Source organism: Eleutherodactylus coqui, chromosome 1 (genome assembly GCF_035609145.1).
Source record: "Eleutherodactylus coqui strain aEleCoq1 chromosome 1, aEleCoq1.hap1, whole genome shotgun sequence".
Taxonomy (NCBI): domain Eukaryota; kingdom Metazoa; phylum Chordata; class Amphibia; order Anura; family Eleutherodactylidae; genus Eleutherodactylus; species Eleutherodactylus coqui.
The window spans coordinates 198,954,116-198,979,246 of record NC_089837.1 but is presented as its reverse complement, the minus strand read 5'-3'; the positions used below and the strand labels follow the sequence as shown (position 1 = coordinate 198,979,246).

At 43.9% G+C, this 25,131-nt stretch overlaps 1 protein-coding gene across 1 annotated transcript in view; it reads right to left on the bottom strand.

Annotated features, from left to right (window-relative positions):
- Positions 1-24,578, bottom strand: part of LYST (lysosomal trafficking regulator) — a 191,874-nt gene extending 167,296 nt beyond the window's left edge. Inside the window, exon 1 of the mRNA XM_066605399.1 lies at positions 24,468-24,578. The gene's annotated coding sequence lies outside the window, so the exon portion shown is untranslated. The remainder of the gene's footprint in view (positions 1-24,467) is intronic.
- Positions 24,579-25,131: the final 553 nt, after the last annotated feature.

Here is a 25,131-nt window from a genome sequence, read left to right as displayed (position 1 = left end):
CACACAACTGCCTACACAAGCGGACATGCACAGTACAGCTTTTCGTGCAATATTTTCGATCATAGAGAACAATGTGTTCTATGTCTTGGATATCCACATTAAAATAGAACATGCTGCGTTCCATTTTCCGCAAGCGGATTATGCAATTACAACACGCTAATGTGAGCAGAACTGTATAATCCAATGCATTTGATTGATCCACATATTAAATTGCAGATCAAACGCTCGTGGAATCAGCCATTCTAATCCGATGTGCGAGACCATCCTCAACAAGGACAGTAAGATCCCAAGGGAAGGACGGATAGCCCCAGCAAAGTTTCCAGCAGATTACATAAAGACCAATTAGACAGGTTTGGTCTAGAGGACTTCACCCAATTAAGAAACTCCAGGATTTCAAGCAGGTGACTGTAGAGTGACATTATGCCCACAGAAACCAGAGAAAGCCTCAATTCCACTGGATGCCCTTGGCTTGGAGGGGGTTTGACACTTGCCCTTTCGTGTAAAGTGTCTTCAGTCAGATGGAGAAGGATTTAGCACCACCAGAGTGCCCTTGGTACAGAAAGCTTCTAAGATAGTCATCTTGTCTTACGGATTGGTGAAGAAGCTATAAGGTGTAACGAGGAAAACGAAGAGGCACCTGGTAAATCATTCAGCTGTAGACAGGCTTGTGGAGGTCGTTAAGGGGTGCTCCAGGAGGGAGGGCAACATTTTTTACTAGGAGATCAATGTCCAGAACTGCAGCAGGCGGACCATGCGCAAGTTTTTATGTCACCATCGTCAAGCAATCACTACAGTAAATCGTTTCTTTCACACATTTAGTAGAACAATTACACATCAAGATGTGGAACATCCTGTGATGAACCCGTTCAATAGTCAGATTCAAGAATGATTCAACATCACGCAGTTCACCTGTAGAGGAGGATTAAAAAGTTCAGACATTTAGGCTATGAGAGCGTCCTCGGCGACAGATCACTCCTGGCAAAACTTTATCGGAAATCAGGGTGGATTCTATAATGGAGAGGTGTGGTGGGAGACCCCTTGAAGGGATTCTGTCAGCAGTTTTACTGTGTGTGTAAGGGCCAAGGAGCAGGAAGTTACAGCCCTCAGCAGCTGCATCAGTGTGAAATTCGACTTTTAATCCCCGGCGCATTATGATCTACGTTCCTTGAGACAGGTAGACGGGCAAAAGGGGGGGGAAAAAAACAGCTTACATTGATCTGTATACACAATGAGCAGATTTATCAAAACTACAGTATCTAAAAGTAAAGCTGTCCTTCTTGCCCATGGCAAACAGGCACAGCTCCGGTTTGTTTCTGAAACTTGCTGTGGGCAAGAAATGAGCAATCAGTTTTACTTTTAGACAGTTTTGATAACTGAGGCCCATCATAGACACAATACAAAAGATGCAGTAACAAATCTACATCTAGTATTAACACCTATAAAGATATCATCGAGCTTTAAAATACGTCTTCATAGACCAAACATGATCAGTCAACAGTTTTAATGCCTTCCGGACTGCATAGTGTATATATAGGTCATGTAATCATGAAGGGTGTATGGAGAGGGCTCAGTAGCCAAGACCACTCCATCCCCGGCAGCTGTCAGCTGTTTTAGACATCTGACTGCTGCCGGAAACTGCCGCGATAAGAGCTAGCCCCAATCATGGCTGGTAAATATTTAGATGCTGCTTTCAAAGCTGACAACACGTCTAAAGACAGCCAGCAAAGGGGTGTCCCTCGCATACCCCACCTTCACCCGCCCCACAACTGCGGGACACCAAGGGGTAGCATACCAGACCGGAGCCTATACTGAAAACTCCCAAGCAAGGATGAAGTATCGCAGTATATAGTACAAGCGATCAAATGATAACAAGCTCAAGTGCCCTTGGGGACTAAATAAAAATGTTAAAAGTGCTATTAAGCCTTTAACTGTGGAAAGAATAAATAAATATTAAATAGTTTAAAAAAAAAAAAAAAGTTTGCCATTTCACCCATTAAAAAAACATAAAAAAAGCATTTGCTATTGGCATATTTGCAAAAGTCCCAACTGTTAAAATATTACTATTTAATTTTTCATATAGCCAAATCGACAAAAAAAATAAAGTTATGGGTCTCAGAATATGTTAATTGAAAGCAATATTTGTTTAAAAAAAAAAAAGAAAAGAAAAAAGGTAATTTTTTTTTTTTTAAAGATAGTGAAACATAAAAATCTATCCAACTTTTGTATTACCTTAATCATGGAATGCTGTAAAATCTAATCCCCCACTTGGGTCTTAGGCCTCCCTCACACAGGGCGCTTTCAGCAGCGTTTTCAGCCCTGTTCTAAACGCAGTACAAGGCTCCCATTCATTTCAATGGGGCCGCTCACACAGGGCTGAAAACGCTGCTTTGAAAAACACTGCACTTTGAAAGCTCTGCATGTTCTATTCTTGGGCGTTTTCAGCTGAGTCTCCAATTGAAATTAATGGGCAGCGTTTTCAGCTGGGCTGAAAAGGCAGCTGAAAAGGCAGCGTTTTGCAAACGCCCTGTGTGAGGGAGGCCTAAGGCTGGGTTCACACAGGGCAGATTTGCCGCGGTTTTTCTGTTGTGGTTTTGCTGCAGAAGAACTGCTTCTGCGGCAAAACCGCTTCAAAGGTTAATTTGGGCTTGCGGATTTTGCTGCGGCTTTTCGTGCGGAAAAATCCGCACGCGTTTTTTTTCCCCACAGCGCTTTACTTTTTGTCGCGTATTTGGTGCGGTCTATGGACAAAAAAGCTCTGCGGAAAAGACCAAAGAATGAACATGCTGCATCTTTTAAAACCACGCCGCAGCTGCATTTCCGCACTGCGGCTGTGCGGAAAAAATCGGTCCTGTGAGAACAGCTTTTTGGCAAATCTCATTTGTGCTGCATTGCACTGCAAACGCAGCGGTTTTGCCGCAGTGCGGATATGCAACGGCAAACCGCGGCAAAACCGCAGCAAATCCGCCCTGTGTGAACCCAGCCTACAGCTCCACTCAACTTTGGCTGCCAATAGTTGCACTATCTTACCAACATTATCAGTACGTATGGTCACTGGATGCTCTAGCTAGGAGGGGTTTCAGACACAAGCATTTAAGCTTGTGTCCCCACACATCTATAAACAGAACTGTTTGGACATTGTGAAACAGGAGTACATGATGCCACATTCCAAAGAGATTCCAATACAGACATTAAATAAAGCCATTGAAACCCACCAGTCTACAAAGGGTTACAAAGCCATAGCTAAAGCTCTGGGACTCCAATGAACCACAGTGGAAGTAATTACCACAAATGGAGAAAACTTGAAACCTTCCCAGGAGTGGCTGGCCTACCGAAATTTCACCAAGAGCACATCAATGACCCATCCAAGAGGTCACACAGGAAACAGACAAACATCTCAAATAACTGCTGGGCTCACTTTCCTCAGTTAAGGTCAATGTACACGATTCCACAAGAAGTCGGACACTGAGCAAAAATGGCATCAATGGAAGAGTTGCAAGGTACAAATCACTGCCGGTCAACAAACAAAGCTGTTGTCTTGAATTTGTCAAAAAACACCTAGCTGACCATCAAGACTTTAGAAATAATATACTGTAGACTGTTGAGTCAAAGATTGACTTTTCTTGGAAGACATGAGTCCTGTTGTATCTAGAGTAATCAAACACCACATTTCACAAGAATGTCATCATATCAACAATCAAACACACTATTGTGATAAACTGGGGCTTTGCTTCTGCATCACCTGGATGAATTGTTAGAATTGATGGAACTATGAATTCTGTTCTCCATCAGAAAATCTTGAAGGAGAATACCTGCCCACCAGTTGATGACCGAAAACGTAAGAGCGTTGGGGTTATGCATCAGGCCAATGACGTAAAGCACACAAAATGCATAAACAAAGGTTTCAAAAGAAAAAAAATAAGGTTTTAGAGTGTCCAAGTCAAAGTCTTGATTTGAATCCCATGAGATGCTGTGGCTAAAGCTTAAACAGGCAGTTCAAGTTGAAAAACCCTTCAATACAACAGAGTTTAAACAATCCTGCAAAGATGAGGGGATTAAAATTCCTCTCTGTGCTAATGAGGAGTCTCAAGAAGCGTTTGGAGTTGATACTGCCAATAGTAGTACAGATAGTTATTAGGTTTATGTGGTTGATTATGTTTTCACTTGGGTTTTGAATTATTCTTTATCCTCAATAAATGGAATGATCATTTCAAAGCTCCATTTTGTATTTATTTTATATTTTAAACCAACTGGATTTTCAGTTATCAAAGTTGCTAGTTGTTTACTTAAGTGGTATTTTACTCAGAAATGTCAACTTTTTGCTGTTTTCCCTTCTCACTTTTTTTCAAAGTGGAGAGGAAAGAGATTATTTATGTGGTGTGAGGTTTTTACACATTTCTAAGAATTGTGACTTTTTAAAGTTGTAAGATTTGATGCAATCTCATATATGGATAGCACAAGAAGTAGTTGCATCTTTAAATAGGTCTATATGTGGAGTCAATTTATTATTAGGATGCAGAACTAATAAATTTGTCACAAACAACTGCAATGTGGCCCCCAGCAGAACGGATGAAAATAAAAAATAACCCTCCTAATAAAAATCGCCCCTGAGGGTTCAGTGAGCAAACCCAAGTAATTATGGGCTACTATTAAGACACTCTTGAAAACAGAATTTGTCCACATTTATAGAAGACTGAAATCACAGTATTTCACACATATCAGTATATATTGTATCAAAGAGGTTACGCCAAGTTATAAGGCTATCCCCCATCAACAGGATAGGAGATAACTGATTTGTGGGGGGTCTGACTGCTGGGTTCCCAATGGATACTGAGAACTTGAAGGTCCCTACATGAATGAAGGGAGATTACGCATGCATGCTGCTGTTGCTCCATTCCTTTCAATAGAAGTGTCAGAAAATGCCAAGTAGGAGCACTGAGCAATCTCTGACACCCCCACTGAAAAAAAAATGGTGCGACGGAATACATGCACGACCTCCACTCAGTGGCATGCTGGCAATGTAGGCAGACTATGCCACTGCTATGGGGCCCATTAGACAGAGGGGCCCTGTACCCTATCCTACAACTCACTGGCTGGTCCCTCCACAAGAGTTTGGCCAGAAAGCGCAGAACAAGTCTGTGTGACTTACACTTCTGCTGGACTTGACACTGCTTTGTCAGTGTAGTACTGCCGAAGAGAAGGAGAGGAGGCAGCATCAGCACTGACTGAGACAGCATTGTTCGGACCAGCAGAATTGTAAGTTACCAAGAGACTTGTGCTGCTGGCTGGACCTTTGGGGAAGCCACAGAGGGTGCACTGCAATGCTCAGGGGCCACAGGCAGGATGGGGAGAGTGCATAGAGACAGGTTGTGGATGAAAGTGGTCTTCATGGAGGTCTGGGCCAGGATAAAGAGGAAAGCTGAAAATAGACATCAATCTCAGAAGACGTCAGCTGTAACTCCACTGTAATCACCATCACTGTTTAGAGATTATATCTGACTACATGATGACCACATCAATTAGAGGTCTAAAAGCTGAAGCCAATTTTGAGTTTTGGAGCCCCATGTGTTATATTTACGCCCCTGCCCCCAAAATTCACGTGGGGACCTTCACAACCCCTTTAGCCTAGTGGCATACGACCAGATTTGGAGGGGAGGGAGGGGGGGAATTACAGCTAAATTGCTACATAAGGACTTCCATAATGCTGGCATTTCTTTGTGTGAAATACGGAGAGTAAGTAAGCAGAGTCCGCTGTTACTCCATCTGCAGTGTATGGGAGACCTCAAGACAGCTACTCACCAGCTGAGAGAAAATACAGAGAAAATAAGAGATACAGCCTTCGGAGAAGGAAACTGGTGAATAGTGCTAAATACAAGATGATCAGAGGACTGAGGGGGAAAAAAATTATAGAAATTAAAAAGTTACACATCTCAGAATTCAGCAAGGCAAAAAGAGAAGAAATACATTCTGAAAGTCAAAATTTCCCAAGTTTAAAGGGTTAAATGAAAGAAAAAAAAAATACCATGCTTTCAATATCTTCCAAGTTTAGAAATTTACTCCACCAACCATGTGATGTTTGAGATAATTGAAAGAAATGAAAACTTGAAAGGCCCAAAATGACGCTTGTATGATGTTGTTCCGCAGCAGCACTCCTTATAGGATGTGCAAATTCCCAGAGCAGCAGTGTAGTTTGCACATCCAGACAGGGGTAGGATCTACTCCACCAAAAGTTCCACCGTAGAAAAAGTAAAGAACAGCAAAACTTTAGGTGCCAAATCGAAAATACATCCACATGGATGTGTCTTTATTCCTTCAGAATCATAAGATAGCGACATCACAGTGATGTAGTCGAAACGTCGCTATCTTATGACTCTAAAGGATTAAAGACACATCCATGTGGATATAATTTCGATTTGGCACCTAAAGTTTTGCTGTCCTTTACTTTTTTCAAAATGAATGCTTGACTGAATAAACTAACTTTGAAGAATTCTGGATATTAATCTATTTTGCTTTTTCCTGACATTGAGTTCAGTACATAACGCTACATCAGACCTGAAAATACTAATCTGAAGGAAAGATGTAACAGGAAATGCTCTTCATGTTGGCACATGAATACTAAAATCACATGAGACCATGTGCTATCACAAGGCAGACAGTAAAACTGCATATCATGTCTACCAAAACAGAAGATAGCCTGTGATCAACAAATAGGTACGGAACTTATTATTTAGGCCGGATGCACAGGACCGGGTCAGACTCTGCATGTGGGAGCATGTGCGACCCTGCGTACCCACTTTCTTCTGTACTGTAAATGGCCGTGGCGGCTCGCCATCTCTCATGCACAGCATAAGTTTGTTTGTTTTTTTCAAATCTTTGTTTTTCCCACGTCATCGCCTGGTGATGACACGGGTACTCATGGTCTATCCGCAATTTTAATTGAGGATGGGCCGTGGATTGGACGGCTTCCATTGACGCGGAACCCACAAAAAATAAAAAAAATAAAAACACGAACATGCTGTGATTTTTTTTCTCCGTTCGAGGAAATCTCAATTCATTTCTACAAGTGTGAATGAAAAAGCCATTTTCCACAGCATATTTTGAACGGCGTTTGCTGCGGATTCTACGTGCAGACGCTGACCACGGATTCCGCAGCAGATATCAGTTAGTGTGCAGCCGGCCTTATTCTCCTACAAATTCTTCTATTGATATCCGAGAGATTGTGGAAGTGACATCCTTTCCATCCCATGTATTCGGCTCGGTCAGTATTAGTCACACATTCCGTCAATCCCACAGACACTTCAGCAGAACCCATTATTAAACAGTAAGGTCTGGCGGGCGATGGATCACCCTTTTCACTTGGATGGCTTTATTTAAATATAGGATCTTGTCATGATGAGACCTTAGTTCTGAACAGGTTTTATCCCCTTTGCCTTTAGATGTATTGTGTAAGTTCATGGGGCACTGTTCACACTGTCATCAGGATTTCAATTTTCCTTCAGTTACTTTCCAATGACTTACCAATGGTTTATTCAGGTTCTCCTGGATACAATACTGCAGTATGCTATGCTGTTAAAAGGGGTTGTCCAAGACCCACTCTTTATTCCTCTATTTAAGTTAGAACAACCCACAAAACTGACACATGTTCAGAGACGTAGTTGCGGATGATGTACCCGTAGATGGAGCAGAAATGACTCAAGGGTTGTGTACAGACAGACATTCATTGTATTTGACAATGGGGGCATGTAACCATAGTCTGGATTGGCAAAAAGGCACATATTCGTAAATAACTCAGTTACAAACATGGCAATTGTAACAGAGGAATAAACAATAGTTTTTGGGTCTCCAGCAACCCTAGTATATAGTCTATACTGGGAGAATTTTAGGCCCCTTGCAAAGCCGGATTCTGCATGCAGCGGCGTCCGCACAACCTTGTTCGGTTTCTTTTTCTTCTGTGCTGCGGATGGTGCGCACAGTGAGCAGACATGCATAGTCAAGATTTTTTTTTTCCTTTTAAAACTACTGCTTTCCCGCATCATCGCCTAGTGATGACGCAGAATCCGCGACCTTTCCACAATGTGATTGTGGAGGGGCTGCGGATCGGATGGATTCCATTGACTTCAATAGAAGCAGCCCACACAGAATCCGCAAAAAAAAAAAACTGCTGTGATCTTTCCTCCATTTGCAGAAACTACAATTGGTTTCCGCAAGTGTGCAGAAGAATTGATTTCCCACAGCATGCTATGGGCGCTATTTGCTGCGGATGCCCACAGCAAATATCTGTCCATGGGCAGGAGTCCTTATACTGATCACCAAAACGTAACTGAAGAATAACGGAAAGAAACTAACAGTGTGAACAGAGCTTCAATTGTGTCAGGATCCTTATGAATGCCATCTCTACACGCAGACCGCTGACTGGCCAGTCATATGACTGATGAGAGAAGGAGTGTGACGACTAAAAACATTGACTGAAGCACCAGCAAGTCATGTGAAAATCATAGATCATAGTTGGAATGTAACTTCAAATTATTCCCTTTGGAAAAACATTATAATAATTATACACTGATTGCTATATGTATTCTGTATAAAGTATACAGCGTACATTATATACATGCAAATTATAGGGAACAGAGAAGAAAACAGCTTTGCATAGCTGATGATAGCAAAAGATAAATCAGGTATTTATTTAACAGGTATTGCAGTTAAACTGCAGAAAGACGCATGATCTCCTAGCCCAACCGTGGGTCATAGATCCCTATGATGCCCTGAGGTCAGGTAAGTAGACCCACGGTCAGGCTGGGACACTCATGCATATTAAGGGCATAAATGGGCTCATAATACACTTGCGTGAAATTGGTCTATTCCTGAGGAAACGATCGTTCTGTTCTTGGAAAGGGGAATTATCCTTACTGTTAATTTGGTTTTCAAGACCGTACCAATGTAGATTGCCTCCCCCCACCCCCCTCCTGTAGGGATTCAAAAACACATGGAGAAGCAAAATAATCCCCCCCCCCCCTTCTGTCCACTCTGCAGGCTGTTATTGCAACTACAAAGACCACCTTCCACAAAAGAGGTTTTAAGTCAATTGAAGTAAGAGGTTCAAAAGGCTTAGAAGTTAGTCTGTTTAAAAGTATATTAATGATCCCATGTTGGTACATTTGAAATTTTAGGTCATATAATTCTATAAGACGCCTTAAGAAAGCTGGAAATAAATTCTGATACTGAGACCCTATAGAAACTAGATAGTGCTAGAAGTTCTACCGCTGAGTAGGAATGTCTGGGTTTTGTACATTATGGCATTCAGAACCTCTCCAGTTGATGAATTGTTCTATAAATACTAGTTTATGACTGTTCTTGAGAGTAACTCACTTTATCAGAAAACCCCCTATTACTCAAAATCTTCCCTCCAGGATCCAAGCTGATAATTGAAGTCTTTCGACATTTGGGTATAGAAACAGGCCTTTATAGAAGAAATGCGCATTCGGATGAATCATCAAAAAGGAGGCTCTAGTGCCCAGAGATTCAGAAGGGGGAACCAACACAGTTTTTTCCAGAAAGGAACTATCAGAATTATGGTAGTCATGCTTTTATACAACTTCCTCAGACCCTGGAAAAGGAAAACATATAAGCCACTTGCATCTTCCATTGATGAGAAAGCACACCTACTCCTAGCGGTCGATCTTCCTGATGAAGGGAAGAGAAAAAAAAAAAAATGTTGCGACCTTGGCATTTTACCTTGACGCTAAAACTCCACCTGGGGAAGGCCCCTTTTGTTGGTAACCATTTTAAAGTATTTCTCATTTAGAGTCCATTCCCCTGGCTGAATCTTCTTTTGGCTTAGGCCTCATGTCTACGGGCACGCATGGATTCTGAGTGTGGAATCCCGCAGTAGATTCATGCCAGGCCCGCAGACATGAAGCAAAAAAGACATTTACTCACCTGTTCGGACGTTGTGTGTGTCTCCTCCATCACAGCCATATCTTCTTTCTTCTGCACGGCGTGCATGCATCGCGCTTTTCTTTCTTTTTTTTAAATCTAGTGCTTTCCTGCAGATCAGCCGCAAGTCCGCAGTGTCAGCTACAGGTGTGCCGTGGATTGAATGGGTTCCATTGACTTCGATGGAAACCTTCCCTGCGGGATCCGTCAAAAAAAAAAAAAAGGAGCATGCTGCGATTGTTCCCCATGCGTGCAATTCGCACGCTGGGGAAAAAAATGACATCTGCGGGTATTTAAATACCTGTGGATGCCCAATGATAGTCTATGGGCACATTGAACTGTCGATCCTCCACACGGGTGACCCACGCGGATTCCACAATTCAATTATGCCCGTGGACATGAGGCCTTAAGGAGAATATCACCCACTTTTAGCCCTATAAGCTTAGCTTATGGACTGAAAGCAGGTGACCCGTGGAGTCCAGGGATGTAAGTGCTATAATTACCTGTCAATCCTAAAAGCATTTTATTTTCCCTTCAGACGAATTACCAATAAAGGACAGTACGGATTTCTCTGCCCAGCAAAAGATTATTTTGAAGTAATTGAGATCTTGTTCCTCCTTGAAGCCTGACAAACAAAACCGTAGTAACGTTGTCAGATAGGATTTGTATGTTTCAAGTGTATTTACTGAATTTTGAATAAAAATATAAATAAATATGGCAATAAATTGCCTTAAAGCCCCCACACAAGGGAATACAGATAGAGACTTAGTGAAAGGCATTTATATAATGCAATATAAGACATTGAAGAGAAGATAACAAAACACCACTAAAGGTCACATTGTAGAGAGTATTATGTATCACTAGATCTAAGGGATTTCGAAGAGATTAGTTGATGGGGTATGGTTCTGCATCAATGAGATGGCAAATGAGGAAGCCTGGGGATGTTGGTTTATTCTTGCTATAGACATATGGGATTTTAAAGTTGGATATAGTAATGCAGGTTTGGTACATTGACAAGGGATAACCATGTATCCCAGAGTTTTTCAAACTGGATCACCATGTCGAGACATATGGCAGTCAATTTCTTGTAGAGACGTATTCTTTTGATATGTTGAATGAATAGAAAGGGAGTTGGGATTTTTTACACTGCTGTGCAATATGAATACAGGCAGCCAGGAGCATTGTGAATACCAGTAACATGATAAAGGGGTTTAGTTCTGGGGATAGGAATTTTATATGTCCATTTTGAAGGTAATTTTTATAGACTTCGAGCTTTCCAAAACACTCTCAGTTTTTAGTAACTTGACAACAACATATCTCTGAACTGTCCTGACCATTTCCGTTGTAAGATTTGATTGTGAAAGATAACTCCACATCCTTCTTCACTTGTATCTGTGGGTATCGTTAAGAGATTTTAGAACCTGTGAAACTTTCCAATACTGTTTTGAAGATTTGAAAACTTTTCCACCAATAAAGAGGTTTTTCAGCATCTTTCCATTCATCCAATATAACCTCCTTAAAAGGGGCCTCCAGGGAGAATACTACTGATGACCTAACGTCAGGGTAGGTCATCAATAGTTAATCGTCTGGGGTCCATCGCTCGGGACCCCAACTGATCATCTGAGCGGGGGCTTGCTGTCAGTGCCGCAAATAGACAGAGGTCGGAGAGGAAGTCTTTGCGCCAACCTCTGTGTAGTGGCTGGCACTTGTAACTGCAGGTGCAGCTTGCACTTCAATGAGAAATCAGAATCAGAAATTTCAATCAGAAGAGGAAAGTTGTGGTATTCTAGACCTTTTCCAAGAAGGTTCATGGCTTACCGAGAAGCAAGAATTAGATAACGTGTATAGAATATTGCATCTCTTTCCTTACAATGGGCCTTATGTCTTCCCTAAAAGAAGCTTTTTCTTGCTTTAATATTTCGTCAATACATAGGTAACATAAATTTTTGTAAGACTCCTCCAAACGCACACCGCACATAATAAGACAGGAAGAGTGAGACAGACTCACCTGGTGCTAAAGTGCCACCTTATGGCCGCCTGCAGACGGCCGGGTCGGATGCCGCTGTGGGAATTCTCACAGCAGTACCCGACCTGAGCAGTGCAGCACTCACCTCTCCCGCAGCTCTGGCTTTTTGATGTGTCGGCTGCCGGCGCATGCGCAGAACGGAGCCGGGGGGGGGGGGGGGGGGGGGGCGGAGAGAGACCTTTCTGTGCGGGCCTCTCTGAGACCCGCACAGAACTAGTGCATGCCACGATTTGTTTTCCGCGTGTATTTTCACGTGGAAAAATCAGGTCCGTCTGCATAGGATTGTGCTTTGCAATGCAATCCTATGCAGGCATCCAGGGACGAAAATTCTGCAGGAAATCAGGCCGCAGAATTTCCGCCCGTGTGCATGGGGCCTATATAGTGTGACAGTTGCACCATAATGCCATAAAGGCCTATACATTACCTGAAGGTCACAATCCCGATTTAAAAGAAAACATCCACAGGACTGAGGTTAGCCTTGGTTAATGTAGAGCAATATACAAAAAAAAAAAAAGCCAAAAACATATCATTGCTCAGGGTTACATCTGTATTAGGTAAACAGTATTAAATGTTATGTGTACTTACTTACTTAGAATAGGGGAGGGGTTAATGTATCAACCTACCCCCCCCCCTGCAGGATCACTCCTTAGTACCCTGTTTCCCTGAAAATAAGACATACCCTGAAAATAAGACATAGCATGGTTTTTCAGAATTTTTGAGGATGCAAATGATTTTTCAGGCTTTTTGAGGATGCTTGAAATATAAGCCCTACTCCAAAATTAAGCCCTGCTAACAGTTAATTAAAAAAGTCAATTTAAATAGTGTCCAGGCAGCTATACATGTAAAAAAGTTGAACCTTTTTGAACAAAAATTAATATAAGACACTGTCTTATTTTCGGGGAAACACGGTAGATCAAGAGGTATAAAGAAAAAAAAACATAAAAGATTTTTAAATTTATATTTGCTCTTAAAATTGTTTGAATTCATTTTAAAATTGGCTTTAACCTGTTTTTAAGTCCTGGCATTTATTATCATCTTTCATTAGCTTTATCTTTCTCGTAACATGTCAAACAGAGAGATAGACGGGTTACATTCCCTACCCTTGTAATATATAAGCCGGCTGCTGTGTGTCAATCCCAGTCTATGGACTGCAGGCGGCTTCCACCTGAATGTAGCTCTTGGTGTGCGCTCTACGTAAAATTCAAGCCCCTTCCGGCAGTGATGTGGGCGACAACCTCAGTTGGTGAAGTGAATACCTCCAGAACTCTTGATACGGAGCACACATTGTCATAAAGTATGTATATCTGAGCTTCGACCATTGTCCTATCCACAAGACACATTGCATGAAGTCTTACCTGTGGTAATAAATACTATTATTTGGAGTAAACGCTCATCCTAGATGAAACAACAAGTACCATTTCACACACTGGACATTGCTTGTTTGTACCTCTTGGACTACTGAAGAGCGATCCTGGAAAGAGGTAGGTGGTTCATTTCACCAGCCCAGCGATAAATCGTCCCTGTGCTTTCATACAGGAGCGATGATCGCTCTGTAAGTGGTGGCGGAGCACGCCAGAGATCCCGTCGCCAGCCTCCACCCACAGTAAACAGGCCGTCGTTCTTGTATGAACCACAGCCCTTTAACACAGGCTGATTGTCGTTTGAGTTTTAGGTCTGCAAAAACTGGATGAATAAAATTCTGCATTAGAGTCAATGGCAGAGCGTAAATACACAAGATACACACATTCATACCTGAAATCAAGGTCTTTTTTTTTTGCGCACAAGAAAACGTTGTTAAGTGCATGGAAAATAGTAAGCGGGGTCAGATATACAGGGAATACGAAGTGTTTTGGTCCGTGAAAACACTGTGCAGTCACAGGACAAAAACAGCATACATACCTGTGGATAAGCCCTAAAAATTGGCTGCGCAGGTCAGTTTATGCTGATGATTTTCTCTGCAACACACAGAGGGGATTTTTTTAAATGAAGTGGAATTTCCGCAGCTAATTTGGCTGCAAAGAATAAGCATTTCCGATTTGTGTGAACCCCAACATATGAGGCTTCTTCAGCTGAAATGGGCTTCATATGTAGAGGGTGGAGTACAGCCAAAGCCTCTGCTGCAATCTGCCCTTACGTCATAGAAGAGCACGCTCCTGTGTATTACGGGGCGGTCAGAGGAGGCTCTGTATAGTCTGAAGACTCTCACTAGCAGAGATACATGAAGGTAAATCCTCAGGGCTGCCACTGGATATGTACTCAGACTCAGATTAAAGGGGTTGTCTCGCGCCGAAACGGGTTTTTTTTTTTTTCCATAGGCCCCCCGTTCGGCGCAGGACAACCACAAGGGATGTGTTAAAAAAAACAAAAAACATATTACTTACCCGAATCCCCGCTCTGCGACGTCTTCCTTCTTCCTTCACCAAGATGGCCGCCGGGATCTTCACCCACGATGCACCGCGGGTCCTTTCCCATGGTGCACCGTGGGCTCTGTGCGGTCCATTGCCGATTCCAGCTTCCCGATTGGCTGGAATTGGCACACGTGACGGGGCAGAGCTACGCGATGACGCGTGGAAGGGGGCGGAGCCAGAACGCCGCTCGTGCCTGGACCGAGCAGAAGGGGAGAAGACCGCACAGCGCAAGCGCGTCTAAAAAAGCAAGAAGACATCAGAATTAGACGGATCCATGGAGACGGGGACGCTAGCAACGGAGCAGGTAAGTGAATAACTTCTGCATGGCTCATATGTAATGCACAATGTACATTACAAAGTGCATTAATATGGCCATACAGAAGTGTATAACCCCACTTGCTGCCGCGAGACAACCCCTTTAAGCCTTTACTAGCAGCTGTCCCGCTGATTCATCAGCCATTAGAAAGCACTGGTAAATATATTCACAATTGTTGTGGATCCCTTCTATCGAATTAAGAAAGATGGGTAAATCGATTCTCTCATTGTATTCAATAGAGCAGCAAATCACCAAAATGACCGACTACTGCGCTCATGCCAAATCACGAGCGGGTCTGAGCATGAGGAAGCACTGTGCCTTCTAGATGCCACAGAGTCCCTTCCTCTCTTCAGGCCACTCTTGCACATGCGTTCACAAAGCGACGTGTTCAAAACAGCGGTATTTTACAACGCATGCTACAGCGGCTTTTTAACGCACCCCATCATTACGATAGGCGATGAGCTGCGTTAAACAGCGATAAAATGCACAAAAATAGAGCAGACAGTGAGAGCCATCTGCGAGGCCCTATTGAAATCAATGGGAGAGTTGTACAGTGCTTAGCGTGGGATTCAAAATGTCGTGCCAAGCAGGCTGTACGAGAGCGGCCTCACAGACGGTACGTGACAGAGAAAGAAACCTCACAGTGCAGTGAGTCACATGTAATGAAAGTAGAAATGGTGTTCCACTAATACTGAATGTAAGGCCGCTACAAGGTGTAATAGCACATGAACCAGGTACATTTTTCCGTTCAAATATCGCGTGTAGATAAAAAGAAAAAAAAAAACACTGTCACACGCATATCTACACGTTAATATGAATGGATCAATAAAAGTCCATGTACTTTCATTGACTCCGTGTCACGTGGCCAAGCATGGCGCTCATAATTCACCCCAAAAATCACGATTGATTGTGTGAATGAGCCCTAATAGATCTGGATGTAAAACCAGCTTCATAGGGCATTTTAGCTATTGCCCCGCCTGTGCCCCCTGGGTGCAAGCTGTACCACAAACTTTTTTAAAATTCAAAAACGAAGACCAAAGACAGACCTGGTCAAACCTGGATTGGACCTGGTCTCTATTATTCTTCCTGGCAGAACAACATAGTTGATTGTGCTATTGTATGAAAGGTGAGATTAACCTGCACTATAGTTACTGTGTCCTGGTGGTGTTATAAAGGCCTAGTAATAATAGTTTATGCTGCCATCTTTGTGGATATGTGTGTCCAGAGATGTTTGGGATACAAACAAGTGACAGGCTAGAATCTAGATGGTAACTAGAACGTGGATATTATATCTAACCCAGTCAGTCCGGTCCACCTAATGGAGACAGTTGGGCCAATCAGCAGCAGCCACATACTACAGATGAGTGATTGGATGATGATCAATATACAACAGAAAAGCGGGTAATGCATAGAGTGCTAGTGTTACTACTCTACTCAACTGTGTCCGACCAGTCGGCTGACGCCATGTCATCGTGATGTAGCAAGACATTATTGGACCAGGTATTGGATAAGGCTGCTGCAGCCACATCTTTAGTTGTGACGAGGCTCAAAGCAGGACTAGATGCTGAATGCAAAAACGGATAGTGATTACATAATTAGCAATGATCGGAGACATCTAAATTGTGTAACGTGAGTAATGTCATGTGACATTTTGCAAGGCATCTGCTACCTTATATGATGCAAAGTGAAGAATCTTGTTTAGTAAATGGAGTGACATTACAATCTCCATGACAACCAAAGATAATCCTGAACTGCCCATTATAGCTGCTTCTCCATTAACCAATGGGGGTTTAGTCATTTCCTTTATATACTCTGAAAACATTATAATGACTAGGGCTGTCATCAATGTATGCCGCTACCATTCTTACTGCTACTTTCAATGCAGATGGACATAGCTATTACAGGGGTTCTCTTGGTAACCCGACAACATCCCCCCCCCCCCCCCTATAGGTCCAACTGTGCTAAAATAACAAAAAGCAGCTGTCCTCTACCAAGGGAATCCAGCACTGCAGCTCCACCACCCTCCTGGTTCTGTTGTGGAAGAGGTTACTGGATACCACCTGACTGTTGCAGCCAATCAGAGGCTGCAGGGTCACCGTTCCAAACTCTTGGCGTCATGGTGCCCAGGACATGTGTGATGCCAGGAGAACAGGTGGTGACACTGCAATCTCCAACTGCTATCTAGTGACATCATCTTCAAACAACAGGACATCGGCGGGGCTACAGCATCCCCGGAGCAGAGGACGGGTAGGTACAGAACTTGTTGTTATTTAGCACAGTTGGACTTATAGGGAACTACTTGTCCATCTCATTGCTATGACTACATATCAGGAGGGAAGTAGACGGATATAAGAACTAATATAGCCCTTGCAAAATGTCACATTACATTACTCACGTTACACAATTTAGATGTCTCCGATCATTGCTAATTATGTAATCACTATCCGTTTTTGCATTCAGCATCTAGTCATGCTTTGAGCCTCGTCACAACTAAAGATGTGGCTGCAGCAGCCTTATGGCCCCATAATACTTGGGTGGTATGCTTAAAGGGGTTGTCCCGCGGCAGCAAGTGGGTCTATACACTTCTGTATGGCCATAATAATGCACTTTGTAATATACATTGTGCATTAATTATGAGCCATACAGAAGTTATAAAAAGTTTTTTACTTACCTGCTCCGTTGCTAGCGTCCTCGTTCCCATGGAGCCGACTAATTATCGCCCTCCGATGGCCAAATTAGCCGCGCTTGCGCAGTCCTGGTCTTCTGCTCTCTTCAATGGAGCCGCTCGTGCAGAATGCCGCCTCCGTGTAGCTCCGCCCCGTCACGTGCCGATTCCAGCCAATCAGGAGGCTGGAATCGGCAATGGACCGCACAGAAGAGCTGCGGTCCACGGAGGAAGAGGATTCCGGCGGCCATCTTCACCGGTAAGTATAGAAGTCACCGGAGAGCGGGGATTAAGGTAAGCGCTCCGGTAAGCTTTCTTTAGGTCCCTGCATCGGGGTTGTCTCGCGCCGAACGGGGGGGGGGGGGGGGGGTTTGAAAAAAAAAAAAACCCCGTTTCGGCGCGGGACAACCCCTTTAACTTGTAATAGTTATTCTTGCTTCAGTGTACCGAACCTGGTCCAATAACTTCTTGCTACATCATGATGACATGGCGTCAGCCGACTGGTCGGACAGTTAAGTAGAGTATTAACACTAGCATTCTATGCTTTTCTGTTGTATATTGATCATCATCCAATCACTCATCTGTAGGATGTGACTGCTGCTGATTGGCCCAACTGTCTTCATTAGGTGGACCAGACTGACTGGGTTAGATATAATATCCACATTCTAGTTACCATCTACCGGTAGATTTTAGCCTGTCACTTGTTTATATCCATATTACTCTGGACACATATATCAACATCTCTGATAATAAACTATTATTACTAGGCCTTTATAACACCCCCAGGACACAGTAACTATAGTGCAGGTTAATCTCACACCTTTCATACAATAAGCACAGTCAACTATGTTGTTCTGCCAGGAAGAATAATGAAGACCAGGTCCATCTTTGGTCTTCGTTTGACTTTTTAAAATTTGTGGTACAGCTTGCACCCAAGAGGCACAGGCTGGGTGGAAACTAAAATGCACTATAAAGCTGGTCTTAGATCCAGATCCATTAGGGCTCATTCACATGATCGTGATTTTGACATGCATTACTCACGAAATGCATTGCCACGTCATATGCAGTGAATGGAGTCGATTAAAGTACATGGACTTTCATTGGTCCATTCATATTAACGTGTAGATACGCGTGACAGATTTTTTTTTTCTTTCTTTTTGCCCACGCGCAATATTTGAACGGAAAAAATGTACTTTGTTCATGTGCTAATACACCCCGTAGCAGCCTTACATGCAGTATTAGTGGAAGACCATTTCTACTTTCATTACATGTGACTCTCACTGCACTGTGAGGGGGAGAGGGAGAGGGAGGAGAGATATCCCCCCTGTTCCCCACTGCTACCCCCCACTCCCCGAATCTTTTCGCCCGAGTAGTCAGTTACTCGAAAATCGCCCTAAATGGGTACATTCGCTCATCTCTAAAAGATAATAAATGCCAGGACTTAACAAGTTAAAGCCAATTTTAAAATGAATTAAAAAATATTTTAAGAATATAAATCTACAAATCTTTTACGTTGTTTGTTTCTTTATACCTCTTGATCTACTGATGAGTGATCCTGTGGGGGATAGGCTGATACATTTCAGACAACTCATTTAACAACCTCTGAAGATGTACTAACTATACAGAAAAGCAGAGAGGGGGATGTCACTAGATAGCCATAGATCTAGCGCAGGGTATGTTGGCTCGTATATCCCTCTACTTCTCTCTGAAAGGTAGTCCTAGGAAGGAGATGGAGAAGTAAGATAGACAACTGACCTAGCTCCTGTGTCTGCGGTAATGAGAGCGAGGCAAGCACAGCCCAGATAACACTACTTGTTGGCAGCATGAAGAACTAGATTTTAGCCAAAACCAAAATTAATTAGTTATTTTCATTTTACAATAGTAATAAAAGCCACAAGTGAATGTCAACAAATGTCTGCTGAAGACGGGCCTGGAATCAAGTGCGACTGTGATAAGGCTAAACGTTTATAGTCATCAGTAGTTTTTAATCCCCTACCTACACACGGGCGAGCACGAGAACTCAGCCAATATTGCGCTCATCAACTGACGTTTTACCCTTCTGTGAGATTTCGATCCTCACACACGATATCGGATTGGAAGTGTTCCCCATTGATTTCAATGGGAAACCTCACATGGCATGCAATGTATTTAAGGTCCCATTGGGTCTGAGGAACACAAAAGGATAGGACATCGCTCATATGACTATATTCAAAAAACCAGGGTTCATATTTGTGCGTCTCATGCGAGTTTCTCGGGTGTGTGAAACCAGCCTGAGTTAGAACAACGTGGACCCACCATGATTGCCATTTACGGTACTGCACTTATGGATCCTGTGGCCTCTCCAGTTAGGCCTCATGTCCACGGGGAAAATCGGGCCCGCTACGGATTCTACATGTAGAATCTGCAGCGGGTCCCTCCTGCCCCGCGGATATGAGGGCTGAAAATAACAATAAATGAGAATAAACTTACCTCCCATCCGCTCCGTTTCTTCTCTTCGCGGCGGCGTCATCTTCTCTCGTCGCGGCCGGATCTTCATTCTTCGGCTCGGCGGATGTGCATGATGACGTCGGTGACGTGCCCACGCATGCGCCGGGCCGAAGCAAAATGATCCGGCCGCGACGAGAGAAGATGGCGCCGCTGCGAAGAGAAGAACCGGAGCGTGTGAGTAAAATATGATTTTTGTCTCCCGCGGATCCGGACGGCTTCCATAGGCTTCAATAGAAGCCTGCGGGAGCCGTCCCCGCGGGAGACCCGCATGAAAATGGAGCATGGTCCAGATTTTTTCATGCTCCATTTTTTTTAAAATCACTTTTATTGACGATCCGCGGGTATTTATCTACCCCGCGGGTGGTCAATGCATCCCTATGGGGTGCGGATCCGCGCGCGGGAGAAGAGTTAAAATCCGCTGCAGATTTTAATTCTTATTTTCCCCGTGGACATGAGGCCTTAAAATACTAATCCGTTTCAGGAGACCACTGTAAGTTGAAAACATTGTACAGTTATGGTCAACATCATTAGCACCCCTGATTGCTTATTGTAAAAAAAGCCAATGTAATCAGAAATAAGTGGATAAGTAATAACTTTGTATCATTACAATATCTTAATAGCATGCCAAAACACATTCAACAAAAAATGGATTGCCTGCAATCAGTTTTTGTAGCCATCTGTGAGCCCTGGTATCTGTCTGCTTGTAGTTTCTTCTCAAGCTGAAATATGTACAGTATTCTAAGTTATTATTTACATTTTAGTAGTAATCAAAAAGAAAACCTAATTGCAGCCTACAATATTCCAAACTATAATATCTAGTTGAGCTAGCGGAGTAACCGCCCCAAAAAGGGTGACCCACACTGGAACTTGACGCATCTCTCCCTATATTTCCCTAACTAAAAAAACAGCGACAAGGGGAGGGGAGGTACTGGATATTATAGTTTGGGACATTTTAGGCTGCAGTTAGGTTTCTTTATATGATTTTGTTTACTAATGAAATGTAAATCTTAACTACAAATGCAGCATACATTTCTGGGAACCTCTTCAACTTTGTGGCTGTGACTATTTTTTAGCCTGTAGGGGGCAGTTAATCTTATATTCTGTGATATCTCCCTTGAATGTTTGCAGGTTCCTTTTCCTAATAGCATATTTCAGCTTTCTCCAAACATTTTCATTGGGATTGAGATCAGGTCTTATTACTGGACAATTTAGAACAGTCCATTTATATCTTCTTCAGCATTCCTGTCTCCTTTCATTGCTCCTGTAACACTGCCAAAAGCCGCCTCATAATATTATGGATCCACAATGTTTCACTGTAGGTAGGATGCCCTTTTCTTTACGGTCTTCATTTCATCAGCTATAAACATAATTCTGGTATACATTGCCAAACTGCTCTTATTTAGTTTCATCTATCCATACACCATTTCCCAGATGACTTCTATCTTGTTCAGTGTGCGCCTATGGTAGGAGTTGAAACCATCACTTCAGTTCCAGAATCCATACACGGACAGCTGTTTCAGGGTTTTGCCCCTTGCTAGTGTGCAGTAGGATCCTGGCTTGGCTAGTGAGAGGCCTGTGATGTGGGTCAGGAGGAGTAACATTACTCCTTAGGGAGAGAACCAAGAAGGTGAGTGAGGACACTTATAAGGCCATTCATGCTCCTCTGGGTAATATGCAAATAAGGGAGATGGAACAATATCTCTACAGCACCACCTATTGAATGGCAGCATTCCTTCAAATCAATGCTTGACCCTTTATATAACGCTGATGTGCCTCAGAGGTTAGTGCATTCGCCTTGGGGACAGTCCTGTACCCTTTAGACGGCTTCTACTTGGTGATAAGAACATTTCAGCTCTCTTGCCTTTGCTACTGTGAACAAGGAATAAAACTGACCTTTTTAAGCATCAATGACACCATTCATGGGCCAGCTCTAATCATGTGAGCACTGAAAGTGCGGACGAGCAAGTCTAATTTGAACTTAATCACAGATTAGGGCCTTTTCACGCTAGCATTTCCACTTTCAAACCCATCAAAATCTATTGAAGCGGAAAGTCTTCAGTTTCAATTTGTTTCGGCATTTTCAGTCTCCATTCAGTATTTTTTTTTTTACTACACCGGATCAAAAGTCTTGGAAATGGAGTGTGTGGGTTCTTCAACGAACGTGCCTCAGAGGTTGGGGCTGTTGTCTGCCAATGCTGGGGGTTCCTAGGTTCAAATCTCATCAAGGGGAACATCAACAAGCAAGGCAGCCGTACTAATGACTGAGCTACCATGCTTGAGAACGATAAACATAGTGAGGACATCGATCCTCCATGCAGATGTTGTCCATAGTCAGGCCTGAAACCAGAACCCCAAGTGTCACAAGGTGTGGTGGTTCAGTCATCCTTGAAGTGCTGGATTTCTAGCTTCACATCTAACCAAGGGTGATCTCTGTATGGGGCTTTTATCTTCTCTGTGCTTATTCTTCTTACTCTACTATTTCTCTGGCAATGAAATAACTAATAGTGTGGTGGCTCAGTTATTCGCGCTGTTGCCGTGCTGGAGTTGCAGGTTCAAACCTGGGCAAAAGTGATGTCTGTATGGAGTTTTACCAAGTGGATGTTGCCCTTGATGAGATTTGAACCCAGGACCCCAACATTGTAAGGCCGCCTTCACACGAGCGAGAAAATCGTGCAAGATTTGAAAGTTGCGAGCAACACGAATATGAACCTCATTCTTTTGAATGGGGTTATACACAACGGCATGCGATATTCTGTAGGCTCTTGCATCGCAGCGCCTATTGTTTTCAAGGGGGCCAGCGGCAGCATCGCAACCACGTGCAAATTTAAAAAGGAAGGTTTAAGAAATACACCAATATACTAAAGTGATACATATTTAGTTGACAGGGGGTAAAGGACAGTATATGAGAGATGTGATGAGGGGGTGGAGGGGAGAGTATATAGGGATGATGTGGGCAGTACAGGGCGGCTATACTGATTATTGTGTGAACAGTAGTACATGAGCAACTAATGACTGAGGTGGAGTACCTAGTACATGGGGGCTGTGATAATGGAGGGGAGGGAGACATCATCCATCATATGTCTATATAATTAGCTAACTACAAGGCCGGCTGCACATGAATAAGTCAGATTCCACATGCGGGAGCCCACAGAGGAATCCAGCTCTGACCCAGAGTACCTTCACTTTCTGCATTGTGGAGGACCATGAAATATTTGTACAAAGCATCTGGTACCCGCGATCTATCCACAATGTCAATTGCGGATGGGCTTCAGGTCGGACGGCTTCCATTAATGTCAATGGAAGCTGTCCGTGCAGATTCTGCACAAAAATAGAACATGCTGCCAATCCGCTCGTTGAAACTACAATTACTATCCGCTCCTCTCAGTGGAAACGCAAAAGTTCTATTTTTTCACTGGGCGCGGAATATCGTGGATTGTTCGTGCGAGTGACGATCGCAGATTCTGCAATTATAGTCTGGTCGTGTGAAGCTGTTCTAAGTTTGTACCCCATACATTCCAGAGTTTTCACCTGTCCACTAGATAGGTGGGGCGTGATAGATAGGGGTCCCAGCTGTACTTAGAATGGGGGTCCCAGTCAACCAACTTCCAGTCACTGATAGGCCGCTGCTCCAACAGGAGTCAATTGAACACCGGCGGGCTAACGAAAATACATACTGAGGAACGGGACTCTGAGCGCGCACTTTATGCTAAACAAGCAGAAGAACTCCATGATGGCTACACAATGCGCTGTAGGCACCCAGCCCTTTCCGAGTCGGCTCTATTGCTTTTGAGAACATGTATTGCTGAAAAGTCCAGATATTAGTTATGGGTTAATAGGTCGATAACTTTTACCAGTAAGGCCGCCTGCACACGGCGGATTATATCTGCGGAATCTGCAGTGGGCGTCCGCACCGCGGATCCACAGCAAATACTGTCCATAGCATGCTATGTGGGGGGTGGGAAAAAAAGAAATCGCGGCATGCTCCATTTTTGCATGGGTTCTGCGCGGACGACTTCTATTGGAAGTCAATGTGAGCCGTGCAACCCATGGCCCTTCTGCAATTACCATCATGGACAAGTCTCAGATCCTGCATATAATAATCTTTATTTGTATAGCACCAACATATTCCGCAGCGCCTGCAAAGACAGGGGAAATACTGAAAGACAAAAGTACAAGAATTTCAGAACCACGGATATAGTTCCGATTCCTTACTTTTTTTTAGCACGCCGCGTCTCATCACATCCTCTGTACATCCCATATACACCAGGTTCCATATAAGCAAGAAAGACATAGTCCCAGAATAGGACATCCCAGAACACCTGCATCCACGGAGCTGCACATCACTGGCTGCATCTACGTACACCCAGCTGTCACCAATGGGAGGCTGCAGAGGATTCCAGCCGTCAGCTGAGCTCTGCATGCGGGGTACCCGGCGCTGCACGGCAGTCAGCAGGGTGACACCATCCAACACCCCAGGGATGCGCTGCCCTACATGGCACTACTTGCACCGTGCAGCCCTGTCATTCCGCCGGCGGGCAGCACCGGCTCTGCTAGTACAAGGAAGCGGTGCCGCGCTAATATGTCACATGCATATGCACCCCGGCAGCACCATACAGAAAACACCAGTCGCCTTACCGAACCCCGCTGTAGCACGACAGGCCAACCCGCACTCCATCCGCCGGTCCTCTCAGCTCTCACAAGCAGGTAGTCCTGCGTACTTCTCCTCCAGCGCTCCGAAAAGCCGCGAGACGGCGCGAGAAGGCAGGCCGGCAGGGAAGGACCGCGTCAACTACACAGAGCGCCGCCGTGTCATCCTCTGCGCATGCGCAAAGGAGATCGACTTGATAAGGGTATTTCTCCGCGCGCAGCCGTGCGCCTGTTACTAGAGCGAAAGTAACCGGCATGAAGGAACACATTGTTCCTCCTCCTTAGGTCCTGCTTCAACTCATTTAAAGGGGTTGTTGCAGAATTTCAAGTTCTGCCTTATCCACAAGATAGGGGATAATCTACTGATCGTTGGGGGTCTCACCACTGACACCACTGCGAACGCGAGAACTGGACCCCTGTGTCCCGCTCTCCTGGCTCTGTGGGGGTCGTCTCTCCTTCCCATAGTGACATCACTCTGAATGGAGTGCTGGGGGGACATGCACGGTCAGCGCTCCATTCATTTTAGTGGGGCTGACGGAAGGCGTTGAGTGGGTGCCGCTAAAGTATCTCTGAATGCCATGGAGGCATTTTTTTCCCAAACTGGGGTAAATTGGCTTCTGCCTCATTGTTTTTTTTTTGCCTTCTTCTGGAT